Source organism: Polypterus senegalus, chromosome 13 (assembly GCF_016835505.1).
Source record: "Polypterus senegalus isolate Bchr_013 chromosome 13, ASM1683550v1, whole genome shotgun sequence".
Taxonomy (NCBI): Eukaryota; Metazoa; Chordata; class Cladistia; order Polypteriformes; family Polypteridae; genus Polypterus; species Polypterus senegalus.
This window is the reverse complement of record NC_053166.1, coordinates 109,814,880-109,834,449: the sequence shown is the minus strand read 5'-3', so window position 1 is coordinate 109,834,449 and position 19,570 is coordinate 109,814,880.

The following is a 19,570-nucleotide window of genomic DNA, read 5'->3' as shown; positions in this document are numbered from 1 at the left end:
GAATTGCAAGATGTTTAGTTTCATCTGGCATTGCATTTTTGTTGAGTCTTAATACAACTCTCAGTATTCCATCTTGTATGACTGTGCTAAGTTTGAAGATCTGACTGTTCTTTTTTACACAAGCATTTTTCTTTAAAACCTTTTATTCTTCTGGAAATTCTTTTAGTTGACTAAGATGGATCTACTCTGTTTCAGCTTTAGCCAAATCTTCTGGAGAAATTAGGCTTGGTTTTAAAGTCAGTTTGTACTTTTCCATGTGCTCTGTGATGAGTGTTTTTTGTTCTTCTGGGTTACTGTCTGATGGACTGACTTCTAGTTGAAATGTTTTTCTTTCATTTTAAAGTGCAGCAATATGTCTTTAAACTTGAGGAGCTAAGCTACTGCTTTCTTCAAGTGTAGTCATTCTAAAAAGCAAGTGATTAGTTTATTGATGGGTTTGGTAACCTCTTCTATTCTTGTTATGTTAACTACACAGACTTTAATCTCTGGATCATCTTCAGAAAGTGAATCATTCAATTGATCTGGTCTTTTTGGCCACTCATTTTCTGGCTTCAACTGGAAACTTGGACCATGTGACCATGCGGTGCGTCTGATGAACCTTTCTATGCTTAGCCTACTGGATGCTTGATATGCTGGATTTTGAGCAGACGTGATGTACTTCCACTGTGAAGGCTGTGAATGATCTCTCATTACTGAGATTCTGTTGGCAACAAAGGTCTTGAATCAAATGCTGTCAGTCCAAAATGTTGATTCTTGTAGGGGTATTGAAGCTCACCTTTTAGCATTTTGTCCATTTTGACTGCCACAATGGCTGCAGTCAGCTCTAATCTTGAAATTGTCATCTGCTTCAAAGGCTTGACTTGCCCATCAAGAAAGAACCATGCTTTTCGCCTTCTTCAATAGTCAAGAGAAGATATGTGCAAAATGGTGCATTTGTGCTGAGTTTATGGTTCCAAACTGTCTGGGTTTGATGCATCTGTTCACACTTTAGTCTGCTAGTAACTATAAGTCATTCCTCCATTTTTTCCATTACTGAATGTGTTTGACTTCCATTTCTTCATCCCATCCACATTTCTTTTTGCACAAGTCCCTTAAGATGAGCTTTGCTGGCATTATAGCAGGAGCCATAAATCCAAGGGGATCATAAACTGAGCTAACAACAGACCGCGCATTGTAGCGGGCTTGTTTTGTAACTTTATCTGAAATTTGAAGCTGTCTATTTCTGTGCACCACTGGGGTACATTCTGTTGGAAGCAGATTGTGGCTCAAGTCTAAATCCTTTTGTTCAAGTGCTCTGTCTTCTTCAGGAATCTATACTAATAAAAGGCAAAGCCCTCACTGACTGACTGACTGACTGACTCACTCACTCACTCACTCACTCACTCATCACTAATTCCCGTGTAGGTAGAAGGCTGAAATTTGGCAGGCTCATTCCTTACAGCTTACTTACAAAAGTTGGGCAGGTTTCGTTTCGAAATTCTATGTGTAATGGTCATAACTGGAATGTATTTTTGCCCATATACTGTAATAGACTGCAGCTTGATAGCCGTGGGAGGCGGAGTTTCGTATTAAAGCATTTAACCAATCACATTTCAGCCATCATTTGTTGCCAGGCAGAGAGGCTTCCACAATCCGGTGTGGAGGCACTCTAACACAGAATAAAATGTCGATTAACCTGTTGCTTCAACCAATCAGATTTTGAGTTGGTGTCAGTAGGGCCCTCTAGCAGGCGTACGGCAACGTCACCATATTCAGACACATTGATTGGATAGAAGCCGATATAAGGAACTGAATGCACCGCAAACGCTCCGAGCGAAAGATCGTCGTGCACACTACGGCCAACTCCATGGCAGAATTCTGGACAATATTATTTGCCAGACACAGACCAGATTTCAAGACCACGAAAAACCTGATGTTTGTCACGCTTCTTGAGCCCCGGAAGTTTCGGGAATACAAGAAAAATTTCACGCATGCAGCCTTCTCCAGTTTAACACAAGAGCCACGGAGCGGTTTTTGATCTGTCTCGGCTAAAAACAGAACTGACTGTAATGTATGCCATGGATGATTTTGTAGGAAAATCTCCCACTGATCTCCTTGACTTCCTTCATCAGAAAATCTGAATGAGAGCATGGGGCGGCTGTTCACATTGGTATATTTGGCGGTGAGCATTCCCGTGTACACTGCTTCTGTCAAGCGGACATTTTCAGCCCTAAAGCGAATTCAAACTTATACCAGAAATACGACAGGGCAGGTTCGACTTTCAGCATTAGCTTCGATGGCGACAGAAAGGGACATTTCCCAGGAGCACTCCCGTGTGGGCCAAAAAAGGAGCCAGCAACCACCACTCTGGGCCAGAATCGGGAGGAAGAGGACGAGGTTGCCTGAGAGGAGTGGTGGGGCCAGCGGAAGGATTGCTGTGTTTAAAGTAAGGTGCTTTGGGACTGTGTTATACCTGTGGGGTTCACAGAGAAGACGTGCCCCACAGGGGAAGAGTGTTGTTATACTACATTTTTCTTTAATATTAATGTCACTGTCTCTATGCTCACTGGTATGGATTTATTGACATGTACATGTTAAATTTGGCACACAGGGGCTCAGCAGTTAGAATTGCTAGCCAAGCATTGGATTAGATAGCCAAAGACAACTGGAGGATTGTATAGTCAGCTTAAACACAGAATAGTGTATTTCTGTCCTCTTTCAGCACAAAATCTTCTTTCCTTGTTGGGAGAATGAGAACTGGCATGTAAGCACTATGATATTTCTGTATTTTGTGGAGGAGGAGTTCAGCCCTTTCCTGCCCTTGTTTGGAGACAGAGAAGACCAGCAAGTTGAAGAAGAACAGTATAAAAGGCTTGCACAACAGCCAGACCCTTTGGGGCATGAGTCGACAAAGTTCCTCCAAGTGTGGGGACGAAAAATGGTTGACTGTGTTGATCCAGATTCCCACCTGGATAAAGTCTGTCATATGCCTCCCGTCTGTAACCATGTTAACCGTCAGTAAATGGAAGCTAAAGTATATTTTTTCTCTTGTGATTCTTGTACCGCCGTAATAACAATGGGAGGGATATCGCCATTTCTGGTATATTACTATATTGTTTAGTTACTTAATATGCCGCAATTTCAAAAGAACACATTTCCAAGAGAGCTAATGCCTCTTCAGGAAACAAGTGTTTAAACTGTGTTTGGGACTGTGTTGGGCCTGTGGGACACGGGGAAGACGTGCGCCCATGGGTGAAGAGAAAATAAAAAGATTTCTGTTCAATTCACACATGCCTCAGTGTGAATCTGTGCCGGGTCGGGCACTTTATATAGCGCCTTATTCACAATACATATATATATATATCCCGATCTACATACTGTCAAATAAACGAACCACACGCCGTAGCGCAACATGAGAGGCTTCGCCTCTAGCATTGACGTCCGAGGTTCGATTCCCAAGAGGGGGTGCAGTGAGTGTGTATGCCTGATGAGCCCAGAATTAGGGCGAAACATGTGCCGTGTACTATTTGCATTATTTGACAGTAAAATTATTTCAATAGATTCAATATATATATATATATCAGCGCTTCCCGATTCATTTTACCCTTGCACCCCCTTGGTTTGAGAAGTATGAAAAAATATGAGGTTAACACAGAAAAACACATCACCAATTGATTATTTATGAATAATGGATACTTTATTTGCCATCAATAATTGTTTTGGTAAAGCCATCCTCAGTGTAATCCTCCTTCCATTTTCTAATTTTTTCACAACTAGCCATGATTAAATGAACGGTAAAAAAGTAAGAGCGAAGCGAGGGTGACTTATTGAAGCAGGCAGGCGAGAGCTCAATAGGGCTCAATAGCTCGCAGGCTCGATGTAATGCACGTCAAGTCGATTTAAAATGCACGATCAGATTCGAAAAAATATATCTTTTCAAGTTCTATTTGGATATAAGTAGGTTCTATTTAGTCGACAGAAATATCTTTGGTAGGAGTGTAAGTTGAATTTAGTCTTTAAATTTCTATGGTGAAGAAAAATTTACCCAATGATGACTAAATTTAACTTACATTCCTACCAAACATATTTCTGTTGACTACATAAAAATTCATTATATTTAAAATTTAAATAGAACAGATTCGATAGTTCATAATACCCACGCAGCACTAAGTGCACGTAAGAGAAGGAGTCATCCATTTTAACAAGCAGCGTATTGCACTGATACGAAATAGCCTGCCCATTTAATTATTTAGGAATGGATAGATAAATTAAGATTTTGTACAAATAATGTTTTTCATTTTTCTTCCTCGATGGATTCTGGCACCCCCAGCAACAGCTGCTCGCACCCCAAAGGGTATATATATATATGTGTGTGTGTATATGTATATGTATATGTGTATGTATGTATGTATATATGTATAAAATATATGACAGCAACACTCATAACAGTGACAAAACTATTACATTCACAATCATATTACGTTATTTTCAAAATGTTTCCTTTTCTTTTTCATTAATTCTTTAGCACACTACTTCTCCGCTGCGAAGCGCGGGTATTTTGCTAGTAGACAATAAAACTGTTCTGCCATTGCTCACCCACTTGGTCAGGTGGAATCTCCTTCTGAGGCATAAAGCTTGAAGGTCTTGATTTATTGCTTGCTCTTCAGTTGCAACTGACTTTAAGCAGTCATCTACACAGAAGTTATTGAGTACAGTGTTAACGGCTTCCTCTGGAAATGTATCTCTGGCATCTTCAGCTGTTCTATGCAAAGCATAAGAAGTACAACTGGGTGAATAAGTAGGGCCAAGAAGATTTACTGTCATTTTAAATTCCTCTAAGTCTTTACTTAGGTTATCTTCAGGCCACCACAAAAAGTGTAAGAGATCAGTGTCTTTTTCTGGGACTTTAACTGGTTAGAACATTGATTTAATGTCTGCCATTAATCCCACTGGCTCCTCTCTGAATCTTGTAAGGACACCAATGACAGTTTTAGTTAAGCTGGGACCTTTTACAGCTTTTCATTAAGTGAAGTCTTCTGGCAGGTGGCCGTGCAATCAAAGGCCACTCAAATCTTATTTTTCTTAGGAAGATACACACCATGATGTGGAATGTACCACGCCCTGCCTTCATTGCAATTCAGGCTTTCTATCCACACATCCAAAGAACAACCCTACAACAACCTAAATCAGAAGGTGGCATGGCACTACCTAATTTTCAGTTTTACTACTAGGCAGCAAATATACAAATTATAAAAAACTGGACATTGACACAAATATCCATCCATCCATTATCCAACCCGCTATATTTTTACTACAGGGTCACGGGTGTCTGCTGGAGCCAATCCCAGCCAACACAGGGCACTAGGCAGGGAACAAACCCTGGGCAGGGTGCCAGCCCACCACAGGGCACACACACACACACCAAGCACACACTAGGGACACTTTAGGATCGCCAATGAACCTTACCTGCATGTCTTTGGACTGTGGGAGGAAACCAGATCACCCAGAGGAAACCCACGCAAACACGGGGAGAACATGGAAACTCTACACAGGGAGGACCTGGGAAGCAAACCCGGGTCTCCTAACTGCGAGGCAGCAGCGCTACCCACTGCACCACTGTGCCACCCTTGACACAAATAGATGAACACAATAGCTTGGTCCACAATAGAAATGAAATCCAACAGAACTTTGTTATATTTCTTGTTTGTACACTAGTAAATTCAAGTTATTGTCAATATACTAACAACCCAATTGTCCTTTATTCACTCAGAATGTGGAACCATTGTAGGAAGCACTTCAAGTTAGAGAATATTTTATCTGTGGCACCTCTACATGATAACTACCTTTTCCCACCCTCTCCAACTTACACAGTTTTTAATGTTTGGAAAATGTATATGATTAAATCATTTAGAAATATGTATATAAATAATGTCTTTGCATCCTACGAACAAGTACACTCCAAATTTAGCTTCCCATAAGCACAATTTTTCCACTATTTCCAAATTAGAAACTTTGCTAAACAAAAGCTAGTCCAATTTTCCTCATCTCCCACCTATTTCTATTCCAGAAGAAATATTGATTAGTCTTGAGGACTAATATACTATAATATGCAGTATAAAACCATTTTAAAGTCCCTTCTTTTTAAAGATCCCAGAGTATAGTGGGAAAGGGATCTCTCACTCAACATTTCAGAAAAGTAGTGGAAGGCAGCTATGCACAGAATTCACTCTAGCGTCATATGTGCAAAGACTTCAATTATTCAACTCAAAATCTTTTACCGAGCATTTCTATCTTGTTTAAAATTCTCCAAAATGTTTCCAGGGCAAGACCCCATCTGCGAACGTTGCAATCAAGCTTCTGCCTCAATAGGCCACATGTTTTGGGCATGTACCAAATTAACATTCTGGACAAAAATTTTTAAATGCCTATCCAACAGCCTTGGTGTCACAATCCCTCCTAATCCATTAACAGATGGGCTTAAAGTGGAGAAGAACACAAACTGTAATTGCCTTTACTTCATTATTAGTATGTAGACTTATCTTGCTCAACTGGAAGAATTCTAGTTCACCTTCTTTAAGTCAGTTGGTAACTGATGTAATATAATATTTGAAATTGGAAAAAATCTAATTCTCACTTAGAGGATCTATTCAAAACTTTTTAAAAACCTGGCAGGTTCTAATCAATAACATTTTAGAATAAGCATTTATATTGAGGAGAAGGACTTCTTTCCCTCTTTACTACTCTCAGTGTTTTACTCTGGCTATTGGCCTACCTCTCTTTCACAATGGTGGGGGTTTAATTGAATTTAGTTTTGTTAAGTTTAACTTGATTGTATGGAATGTTGTAAGCTTTTAATAAATTCAATAAAAAGAAAAAAAAGAAATAATATTGAGCAAATCATGGAAGAATGGAAAAGTTTGATTATGAGAACTGAGTTGAGTTTGCTATAAAAATGTTAACAAGTTCGATTACAGAGGCATGTTTACTACATATTTAATTTTTGCACACCAGTGCCATCTGCTGTAAAGTAGATTGATTGTAGATCAAATAAATATTTCAAGGCTGGGCAGAAACTAAAATCACTAAGGAGGCATAAATTATATTATGCAAGATCTAAATTTGAAATGATTGCATCGAAGCAACTGTGTTAATCTAAAACTAGTGTTTTTGCAAAGATCAGCTGTTTTTTTATATGTTCTTGAGTGAAATACCTTGCAAAGATTCACAGGCCTCATGTCTAGATAGATAGATAGATAGATAGATAGATAGATAGATAGATAGATAGATAGATAGATAGATAGATAGATAGATAGATAGATAGATAGATACTATATTCATGGTATAGCAATGATAGCATCTCAACTGGTATTTGGACAACTTTTTTGTAGAAAACTGTTAATCCATCCATTGAGCTGTTTGCAAAAACTTTTGAATATAGCATTGAAGAAATGCAAACTGGAAAAAAATCTTCTCCCTTAAACAGATTTATTAATAAAGTAAGCTAAAAAATATGAAAAAGATGATTTTGTTTTTAATCCTGATTGTCAGAAATCTACTTTTTCTCCTAGAATGTAATGTTATATTGCAGGTTTTGCACTTGTTAATTCTGTTAATTGCATGTACTGCCATATTACTGGTTGTCAAATGTGTCATTGCCGACCATGTGATTTGCCTGTAATGTTATCCTGCTGCAGTTATTTAAGATGGTATTATGATGTACTCTGTGTGGTGTCCTAGTTTTTGCATATCACAACAAAAATGAAAGTTTTTTTCCCTAGTGGTTTCTTGAATTAAGGTTTCTTTTCTAGTCAGTGATCTCTAGGCATAAATTTTGATTAGTGATAGCGTAGGAAATATTCAAAACAAAAAAAAATATTAGTAGTAAAAAATTGTCCCACATTGTTGTAAAAAGGCAACATTTTCACACTGTTTGGTGTTTACTTTTTTGTAAAATGTGTATTTATTTTATATTAATTTATTGTCTGAAAGCATAATAACATCTTTTGATTTTTTTTTTTGCATTTTCTATTGCTGTCTTGTCTATTCTGTAATTTAAAGTAATTACATAATCAGTTTAATGTCCTTCCCTATCTATCCTCTATTATTTTTTATTAATTTTATTAATGTCTGAATTGCTCCTACATTATTATTTATCTGGGAGTTTTACGAGTATCACTCAAGTCCCTAAGTACATCAGTAATATTCTTCTATGTACTAAGAACATAATTGTGTTGTCTCTTCCACAAAAAAACAAAATTTTCCTGCAGAATACAAGACTTAATTTCTGTTAGTATTAATACAAAGCAACAGCTTCATTAGACAGAGCATGCACAGGGCATTATCTCCCCTGGAGCGCTAGATGGCAGCCACACTTGGTTGCATCCATGTCTTGGATTCCTGCATGGGGTTTCCGTCTCAACTGGAAGTGCTTTCGAACCACATGTATGGAAGCCTGGAAGTACTCCCAGGTGGAAGATAAAAGGAGCAGCTTTCCACAGATGAATGAGCTAGAGTCAGGTGGAAGTTTGACGAAGCTTGTGAGGAAGAGTGGAGGAGGCAGTGGAAAAGTGACCAAAGGAAAAAAAAAGGAAGAAAAGAGTTATTGTGTGCTACTGTGCTTGCTGTACTTGTGGCTGTGGTGGGAAACGTTTCATTGAAAGAGTCTCCCACATTTAAAGACTCTTTTTACCTTTTAACTTGTGTCTGTGCATGTTTTTGTTGGGTGCTTGGGGAGCTGAAGTAACCTCTGGTGTGCACAATATACAATAAATGACAGAATGGATGGACTGGCATCTCGATGGGGATTGAAGTTATTTCCCTAACAAAATGGGAAGCTATTAGAGAAAGATGTGGATTGACAGGCAACCCGACCAGGTTGGTTGTTGGTACCTTTTCCGGTTGGAAGTCCATAATGGAAGGACAAAGGGAGGCTTCTTCACAGGGCCATTTATTCCCCCTACACACATGATGGCAGCATCCCTCTGGTAGAACTACCATTTGTAACCCTGCATGGCATTTTGGGAGCTGTAGTCTTGAGAGGCAGCCCTGTAGGGATACTTTGGTTGCACCTTTGTGGTTCCAGGGGAACCCTGTTCCTACTCTGGGGGATTTCCACCTGGGTCAGATTAAAGGCAGCACCTCATCTGCATCAGAGAGTCAGAGTTGGGAGGAGGTGGACGACACTCATGAAGGAATGGTGGAAGGAGACAGAAGGTGATCAATTGTGCATGTTATTTTTGTGCTGGACTGATTTACCTTTATAATGGAATTACTGTATGTTAAACATCCTTTTATTGTACCTTAAATTGTGTTTGGCTGAGTTTTGTCTTGAGCTCATAACTCTGTGGGCGCTACCTGGTTGCCAATATATATATGCCTGCCACTGAGCCCTGCTGTGGGCAGAGCTCCAATTGTCTGAAACACAAGATATGAATCTATTACTGTCTGTTTGTAAATATCATTTATAAATAAACAACTCCCTTTTATTATGTTAAGACCTTTTATTCTTTTACTGGCTGAATCATTGGCTGTTGCCTGTTATTGGTGAAGGACCATGAATTAAGGATCCTAAGCTTACAGTTCTTCTCTCTTCTTCAGACATTGACATGTGGGAAGGTTTCATATTACATCAGTATTCACAAGAAGTTTTCCAGCCTGGTAGCACAGGGTGAAGTAATATGGTTGTAGACATAAAACCACAGTTATGCTTACCAGTGACAGTGAATATCCATCTATGCATATATCTGCAAACCCATTTAATCAAGATCAGAGCTTTAGGGGGCTGAACCTAGCAAGAACATTTTTTAAAAGTATAAAAATATTGTGATGTGAATAATAAAGCATAGTGGGAAGAGTGCAATAAAACCCCAACTCGAGTTGATAATGACAGGGTAAGGTCAGGGCTGGGTTAGGATTACTTCATATGATTGTAAAGTATCATTACAAACCCAACTATACAAACACTTCTCAAACTTATAGGGCTAGAGTGTATCCTTCCATAAAAGTTTACTTGTTTATAATGTCAATGAGTATTGTTCAGGGCTGCTGATTTATTTTTTGACATGTCCTGCAATATCATCAAATAGCTGTAGTCTGCAAAGGTCTTTTAGTATAATATTAATTAAGGATTAATTTTTTTTATTATTATCTGTATTATTCATAGTTTCATGTATGACTGAAACAGTGTGGTTTTACATTGGAGAAGACTTACGCTGTTTTATATAGTGCCTATGAGAAGTATTCATCTATTGGAAGTTTTCATATTTCATTATTATACACTGTACTGAATCACAATTGATTTGTGTTTTTTATATTCATCAACAGAAGAACAACTCTTTAATGATGAAGTGAAACCATATCTCTGCAAAGTGAACTAAATGAATTACAAATATAAAACACAAAATAACTGGTCTTATAAGTATTCAGCCCCTTCAAGTTAGTATTTAGTAGATGCACCTTTGGCAGTCATGACAGCCTTGAATAGGTGTGCACAGGTTACTCTGTTAGCTTGGCACATATGGACACTGTCATTTTTCCTCCTTCTTCCTAGTAAAACTGTTCAAGCTCTGTTAGGTTGCATGAAGATCATGAGCAAATAACCATTTTCAAGTTCAGCTACATATTTTCATTTGGATTGAGATCTGCACTCTGACTTGGACACTGTATTCACATTGCTGCTTTTAAGCCATTCCTATGTGGCTTTGGTGTTATTATTGGGGTGGTTGTTTTACTGGAAAACCGATCTTCTCCCAAGGCACAGGTTTCTTGCAGACTGAATCAGGTTTTTCACCAGGGTTTGTCTGTATTTTGTTGCATTCATTTTACCTTCTGCCCTAACAAGCCTTCCAGGGCCTGCTGCAGAGAAGTATCGACACTGCCTGATGCTGCCACCACCATGCTTCATGGTTTTGGCTTACACCAAACATGGTATTTAGTGTGATGACAAAAATCTCAGTTTTGGGCGTATTAAATCATAGAACATTCACTGGTTCACCGATTTGTCCTTCTTTGCGCCACTCTTGATAGGTACTGACCACTGCATACCGGAAACACCCCATAAGACCTTCCATTTTAGAGATACTGTGTTCCAGTTGTCTAGTCATCATATTTTGGCCTTTGACAAAGTCGCTCAGATCTTTGCAACACATCACCTTCAAGAACTGTCTGTTCACTTGCTAACTAATATATCACACCTCTTAACCCTTGTAATGAGATAATCAATGTTATTCACTTCACCTGTGAATGGTTTTAATGTGGTGGCTGATATTTGTGTATATACCTCACTGGTCTATCAGACTATCGTGTATTTGCTCAATTCTGTTTATATAGCTATTGAAAAGTGATAGGGCTGGAGGTTGCTATGAATTTTTGGTTTGGTCTGTCTTCTTGGCTGGAGACCAAAGTAGGCAATTGCCTGGGTTCTTGTTCCACACTCAACTACTTCCACATTTGCTAGAGCTCAGAAGTGGCAAGCATTTCTTTTGCAAGTAATAATACATGTTGTATAATATATACTGTAGCAATTTTCGGAAACAGAAATAATGAACCTTGTTTGGAGGAAAAATATTCAAGCTTTTTGTTTTTTGTACTTGGTAAACACTGCATTCCTCTTTTTATAAACTTTGTCTCACTTGAAATACAGGGTCAATTATCTCCCTTATGAGAAATTATTTACAAAGTTTCTATCCCCTAGTTCCTCATTATCAGGGGCATGCATAGTTTGCACAGTGTCACAGGAGTAGTCTTTTTCTGGTGGGACTTTGAACTTTACTATCAGCCCCATGACATCTGTGATCAAATCTGTTTCCTAACACCTTTATGGCAAATGTCTGTCTCAGGAGAGTTGAACCATAGGTGAAGTACATGACAATACAGACCTTACCCTGTAGAGCACCAATCCAAGTCTGTTCAGAGCAGCCTTAAAACTACTGGAGGATAGCCGTATCCTAAACAACACCTTCCTAAATGTCTCGAATACCTGACCAGGCTTAATTAATGGGATAACTAGTTTAGCACAATAGCCATTCTTTCAGCATAGATTAAAGACCCAGACATGAAGCTCTTCTGGGTCTGTCACCAGATTGTGTTTTAGTGAATCCTGAGCTGCAGACTGTTGCATACAGTACTTATAGATGTGGATACCCAGCTGTTTCTGAAGAGTCTCTGTGGAGTCGCAGCTAATCTACTGGCAGCCTTTCAAAAATTTGGAGGTGCTCTTTGATACCATAGAGTGTCACTGGGTGGCTTCACATTGTCCAATTACTTTTCATCCCCTGAAACAAAAGGATTGTGTTAAAAAATGCTTTAGTTGCCTCACATTTGTATGCAATCTTTTTGTTCAACCCACTGAATTGAAGCTGAAAAGTCTGCACTTCAACTGCATCTGAGTTGTTTCATTTAAAATTCATTGTGGTAATGTACAGAACCAAAATTAGAAAAAAAGTTGTCTCTGTCCAAATATTTATGGACCTAACTGTACGAGGGCCCGCTAAAGGCATTAAAGGTAACGGTCCTCCGGAATCCTCCTTATCCAGTGATACTGAGGCAAGAGTGGTCTGATAGTAAAAGCAGTTTTACACAACCCACTGGCCTAATACAAAGACCAAGAGGCAAATTTAAGCCTTTCTCAAAATGGCAGGGTACTGCTACTGGTGTATTTCCTGCTTTGCTGAAAGAGCAGCACCCTTGATAAATTTGACAAAGAAGAGGGCCCCAAACAGTGTGGTATGGGACGAAAAGCAGAAGCTTCATTTAGTAACCTAAAGCAGGCCCTTATGTTGGTACAGCTATTAAAAGCTCCTGACTTTTCACTGCCTTTTATCCTCCAAAAGGACACTTGAGGCACAGGTTATGGCGCCATGTTGAGCCAGAGAATCAATGGTGTTGAACACCTTGTTATATTACTGAGCTGGAAACTGTTCGACCTGAAAAACAGGAACAGGAAGCTTTGGTGATCAAATGGGCGATTACGCAGCCGAGGTATTGCCTCGTAGGCCGTGAGTTCTCCTTGGTTACAGAGCATGTACCCTTACAGTGGATGGTATTAACAAGGAGTCGAACCCACATGTCACAAAGTTTTCACTGGTTCATTGCCAGGGGTCTCTTTACGCCAACGATAATGCTCTTTCTCGAGTTCACAACCTCACAGTTCAGGCCACCCGACCCAATGGGTCTGGGCTGAGGCGTGTCACACACGTATGTATGGGAGACAGCTAAAGTGCTTGAATGGATGTAATTACATGCTGGACTAGGGGATGACAGTGTTTGCTGATCCTATTTCTCTTTCTTTTGCAGACTATCCAAAGGAAATCCTGCCCGAGTCTATGGATGCCACTTCCAGTTCCGGCTATGCTAACATCACTTCCAGTTCCGACCTTTTTGACATCGCTTGCTCCAGCTCACCTATATAACAAGCATTTTCATGTTGTTACTCAATTCTGTTTTGGACTCCATTCTGTAAAGATGTAATTTTGTTCAACTACTTATTTCAAGTATACAGAGTGGGTATCCAAAATCTTTTTCCATTTCCTTGTCCTCTTTATTTACACAGGCAATAATACCAAATACTCAAAGTGTCACTGCTCTGCAGTAACTGTGTACTATTCTGTAGCCTAAGTGAAAGCACAATAGCTCATTGGCTGTACTAGTTGTTTATTCTCTGACCACCTGCAGACTTCATTGTATATCTGAAGACAGTCATGAAAGTGTGCCTACTCTCCCCAGGGAAGTATACAATTTGCAGGTAGGGAAGCATGTAATCATATCCCTGTGCAACATAGACACCTGTCAGAAACAGCGTCACAGCTTCCCCTTGTTGCTGCCTTGTGACAAATATTGCACCCCGACCAGATTGACTAATATTTTTTTCCATTTGTACATGCAGTACTTGAAAAAGCTACAGACTCACCCCAGGTTTCTTTGCTTTATGGATCTTTTGAACATTAAAGCTTGCTACACCCTGATAAGCTGTTACCAGTGGATGTATTTTATAATATTTGCTTGCACCCTCCATTGAAAGCTTAACACAAACCTCAGACTCTTGACTATGGCGGCTAGGGATGAACAAATGGTAAGTCCACTGCCGGCTGTGAGCCGCGGAGCCACTGCGCAGGCTCAGTCAGGTCATCTTCGGGCTCAGGATGGACGTTCATTGGTCCTGCCCTTGACCAATCAGCGGCGGGCACCCAACACACTCTGTCCAATCCCTTGCCTGTCTCGGGGAGGGAATGCCTTCCTCAATCCTTCGCTTGGGGAGTTGAGCACACAGGCACACCTTGCTCTGCCCTTCTTTGGTGTGCGGCGATCGCTCCTTTTCTCCCATCAATGTTCCAGCGTTGCTTCCCGGGCCATCCTGCTTTAACCACAGACGCAGATCCATGCATTCCCCTTCTAAAATAAAAGCACAGGGGATGGCCAGGTACCATCATTTGGCGCGATGTTTACCTGTTGGATCCTGTCTACTGGAGCAACCGTCCTCTGGATGGTCTCTTCAGCCAGTACGTAGACCTTGGCGCCCACAACAGCGACACGGGTTTGGGAATTCGCCGCTTTCAGAGCTGGCCTGTTCCTCCTTCTCCCCATTGGTCCAGACTTGGACGTCTTTCTGGACCTCTGCCGACCGTTGAGATGAGCGGCTTCAGCAATGTGCGGGGCTGTCTCCACAAAATTATTTTTATGGGGGGTCCCCACCTTTTAGCAGGTAGAGGGTGCCATCTGGGATGCCATTGTGGTAAGACAGCCTGTGGAAACAGACAGACAGACACCGAATGTCCCAAAAACACACACATATATTGGCTTGCCTTCTATATATTATACAGTACCACAATGCTTAAATCAGCCACTCTCAGTCCTTTCTTTCTTTCAGTCTCTCAGTACTCCTATCCTCCCAAGCTCTGTCTTCTTCCTTCTGACTCTTGCTCATCTACTGGAGGGATGTGGCCTTTTTATAATAACCCAGATGTGCTCCAGGTGCTCCATGACAATCTGGTGTGGCAGAAGTGCTGCATGAAAACCCAGAAGCACCTTGAGTGTCCCTGGAATTCCTTCTGGCAGCACTTCAAAAAGTGGCGGAAGTTCTGCCATCCAGGGTTCCATAATCGTGTCCCAGGGGAGGTACAGTCCCCGTCCCGGTCCTTCCGGGCATCCTGGCTGGGCAGAATCCCCAGCGGTCTGCCACACTGCTTTCCCCAATCTATATACAAATCCTGTTATAGAGAATACTGAAGTAATTAAATTTTCAGAATTACAAATACTTTTTGTTGGCCTGGACAAACATTCATACAACATCATATTGAACAGATTTAATTTCATTCATCAAAATTTAAGTTTTGACCAAAAACGGGCACTAAAGATAATAATGTGATGTAAAAAATACTTAATGCTGCACCGACACTTTCGCAGAGTCTCAGAAAAACCTGCAACATGCTACCTCTGTCCTGTTAGACCTAAAGAAATTGAGTCTGTTATGAAAATTCTGGTCTTGGGAAGTCTTGGTGAGGCCTGAGTGTTGAGGGACATCATACACATAGTTGAATTTTGAGTAAGTGCTCCACCGAGAGTTCATATGAGTAGTTGTGTTGTGTGCTGATACTATACTGTTCGAGTTTCATATTGCACCTCAAAGGTTTCTTTGCAATGGACAAAAAAAAAAAAGAGAGAAATGGTGTCAGTTTACTTTGAAAGAAAAATTAACAGTCCCGAAAAAGTTGATTCCAGGATAAAGAAAAATGATGCGGCAAAAGCATTCAGAATTGCACTTTTAACACTGCCAAAAATTTTTCAGTGTCAAAAAAAAAAAAAATTGAAGACAAAGTTAAAGATTGGGCATTGGGACCTGAACTAAAAAAAAAATAGAAGGGTGTTTGTGTTTCTTAAAAAAAAAAAAGTTACATCTAATGTCTCATTTTCATTCTGTATTCATACCTGTATTTCTATCGTTTCATTTTTAAATAAAATATTTTAAGAAGCTCTGTTTTTTTATACAGGTATTGTCCAGCTTGAGTCACAAAGTTAGTTGCACGAGAGACAGAAAGGTGAGTCCAGGTTGGGTGTTAAAAGGTCTAAACATCAGTCGGCAAGCATGTTACATGGTAAGATGCAACAGAGCAGCAAAGAAGTTGTTCTTGCACCACTGCCATTAGAGATGGCGAAATGCTGGTGACCCTGGACAAACTTGTATTTGTATTATCTTAATATTTGTTATAACAAAATTTCTGTTATAATAAAATATTTAATGGTATCAGGATTTTTTGTTACAACAGGATTCCAATTGTATATATTATTTTCATGACCCTGGGGGGACAGGAGATGGAGAAGTGGAATTGGGCTCTTTATGCCAAGTGCTTGTGAGTGGTAAAGAGACAGTTGGTATCTTCAGTATTGCTTCAGTGGTGACACATGCCCCTAACTGCTTTGCCTCACTCCACTCACCTGAAGTCAGAGGCAACCCACAGTATCCTTTCACTACATGAGCTGACCCAAAGCCAGGATCCAAACCTGAGACTCACTGGCAGCAATGCATTCAGGCCAACAAGATTTTATCGCTGGGATACCCGAGCAATGTGCTGCTCACAGTGCTACTTTAAAGTGGGCTTCTCAGGTATACCACCCCCTTAGGGAATATGCAGCCAGAAGCGTGTCCCTCTCAGGTCTGGACCCTGGGGTTTCTGTAGTATATGGTAACTAGATGGAATAAATAAATAGAATTCAAAATGACAGAGAAATATGAAAATAAAGTTTGCCCCTCTAGACCTACCTATACTTTTTCGGGCTTTGCACCAAAGTATATTATTATATCTCTATATATAGTTACCCACTAGTGGGGCCTTATCTGGCGTGTTGCGTACAGTTTTGGTCTTCATATTACAAGACCATGATTCCTAGACTGAGTGCTATGAGTTATGAGGAGAGATTAAACAAATGAAAGCTGAAAGCTTTTAAAAATATAAAGGTAATTATTACAATTGTTACTTTAAAGTACACTCTTCAACAAGAACATAGGAATGCAGTTGGAATCTTGTTAAGGATAAGTTTTGAAAAGTGTTGAAAAGTATTTCACAAACACGTTGAAAAAGGTACGAAGTTGGACTTTAAGGACTTTAAATCTTGACTCAATGTTATTTTGGAGAATCTAGGTGAAAAGGATTGGAACACTTGTTGAGCTAAATGGCTTGTTATTGTCAAAACTGTTCCCTCTTTCCTAAGTCTATGTCTTCCTTTTCCTCCTTGCCAGGTGAAAGAAAACAACAGGAAGTTTGGGTACCAACAACAAAAAAACTCAAGTACTGTAATTGCAGGAATCGTGGAGCAATAAGTAATGCTAAGACACCAAAAGTGCAATCTTCAGCTCATACTGCTTCCATAAGGAAAAAGGAGGCTGGTGAGATTACATTCTATTGAAGTATCTGCACCCTCAGCCACATTACTGTGCATTGATCTTTAAAATCTGAAAAGCCAGATGGTATTCAGAATAAGTACAAAGTTGTAAAGAAGTAAGTCAGATGTTCACATTATGATAAAGATATTTTCTTTAGCAAATTAAGACTTGTATTGTCTTTTTTTATTGTTTGATGGTATATATTGAGGTAATGCTAATTTTTAATGATACAAAATATTGGACCAGGAGGGAGTATTATTGTAGTTTTTTATTTTGGATTGGTGTTGAAGACATACTTGCATGACAATCAATTTCTAGTGCAATGACTGTTCTTTCAATCATTTCTTACATTGGGTTTTAGAAGCCATTCGGCTGCTAATCAGATCTATGAGCTTTGAAGTGGAAAAATATAAAATTTGAACAAGAGCAATAAAGTTGCCGGATTGATTGATAATTTTACTGGCTACATTTCTTTGGCTTTTTGAAAATAAATAATACAACCAGCATTCGTTGCTCCAAACCATCGCTGACACTTTCATCTGCCAATTACATTGCAAGGACAAGCACCAATTTTTCCATTTGTTCTTTAGAGATGGAACAAACTGTTACAAGTGTTTAAAAAATATGACTTTACAGGGATTATTGCCTTTACTTTTTCATCAAATAAAAATGTGAATCACCTTTGAGCTATTACAACTGTAAACTCCTTGTGCAATTCTCTTCTGCTCCCTTTTACTGTAATGGGTTTACGTAGTTTTGTTTTCTTCTTTTGTTAGTCTGCAGTGAAAAGAACTTGGTAAGCACGAGTGCAAACCTTTTTAAATGCAAGACACTCATCAAGGTACATGTCCTCTCTGGGAGAAATAAAAGAAAAAAAAAGCAATAAGAAAGACCCAAAGAAAGAAAACTGTGTAGCTCTTCATTAACGACTTTCTAATTTCTTTTTTCCGCAACACTCTGTGTGGTTCCTTAATGTAATTACCTACATAAAAAGCTTAGCATCAACTGCACAACATGACTGCCCAGCCAGTATTCAATGCATATTTATTACTGAGAAAGAATCCGTTGCTGTATGAAAAGCACAACATGAGTTCTGATAAGCAAACTAAGTCTTGCAGCCAACAGTTTCTTTTGAGAGATTCAGGTTAAGGTACGCTGTAGTTAAGGTCAGCTGTAGACCAGCAGGCAACAGGCATACTTAAGCTACACTTGGCTAAGTTCTAAGGTGACACCTGCACAGCATAACTGAGAGATGAAGAGACAGAAAGACAGATACATAGATGTTGATGCAAGTAGAGCTGATCTGCTCCAAGAATGAATGAAAAAATTGTGAGGAGCGTGACTGACTCTTCATCCTGTTGACGATGCCAAACAAGTGATACAATAAACCACGAATAAACATTACTTCAACATTAATTTGATAAAAATTCTAATTTAAAATCTGGTAAATACATTCAGTTTAACACATTACGCACATTTTTTGTTCTTTTGATTGAGAATTTGACTTAGGATTTCCAAGTGTTTCCCAGACTTCAGCCTATACTACAAGAAATAACGCTCAACCACACTGAGTCTGTCCATTATCTCCTAAAATATTGAACAGCTGTTTTTTAAATCACTTCATGCACATTATGAACATTGAGAGAAGGCAAATAAGATTTTATCAAATCAGATATATAAGATAGACATTTCTGGTCTTATTCTCAAAATGAAAATCACTGATAGATCCAAAACTATAAAGTATTGTGAAATAAATAGGTTGGTTGGGAGCATGCGATGATTACAGCACATTGCTGCACCCACTAAACGGCAAACCACCCGGATTGAGGCTATTTCAGAATTATTATGCAGCTTTACACTCACCAGGCATAATTTCTGGATGAAATGATATTTACTGGAACATTGCAGTAGCCTCCCGCTTAAGTATGCACCCGTTTAAGTACGCATCCCGGTTAAGTACGCATATTTTTCCCTAAAATTCTGGGTTCAATATTTATTAGTTAAACATGTCACGAATCGTCTTTTGGTGAAGCTTTTGAAGTTTATTGCGTTTGGCTTTAAGGGAGACAGCCCGGATCTTGCTCTGAAAGGATTCAAACGATTTCTTAAGATCATCGAATGTATCATCAGTTTCAATTTGAACTTCAGAGCAGAGCAGCTGATCCTCGATGTCGAGAACCTGCTTGTAAAGGGAATGGAACCCCTGAAATACAACTC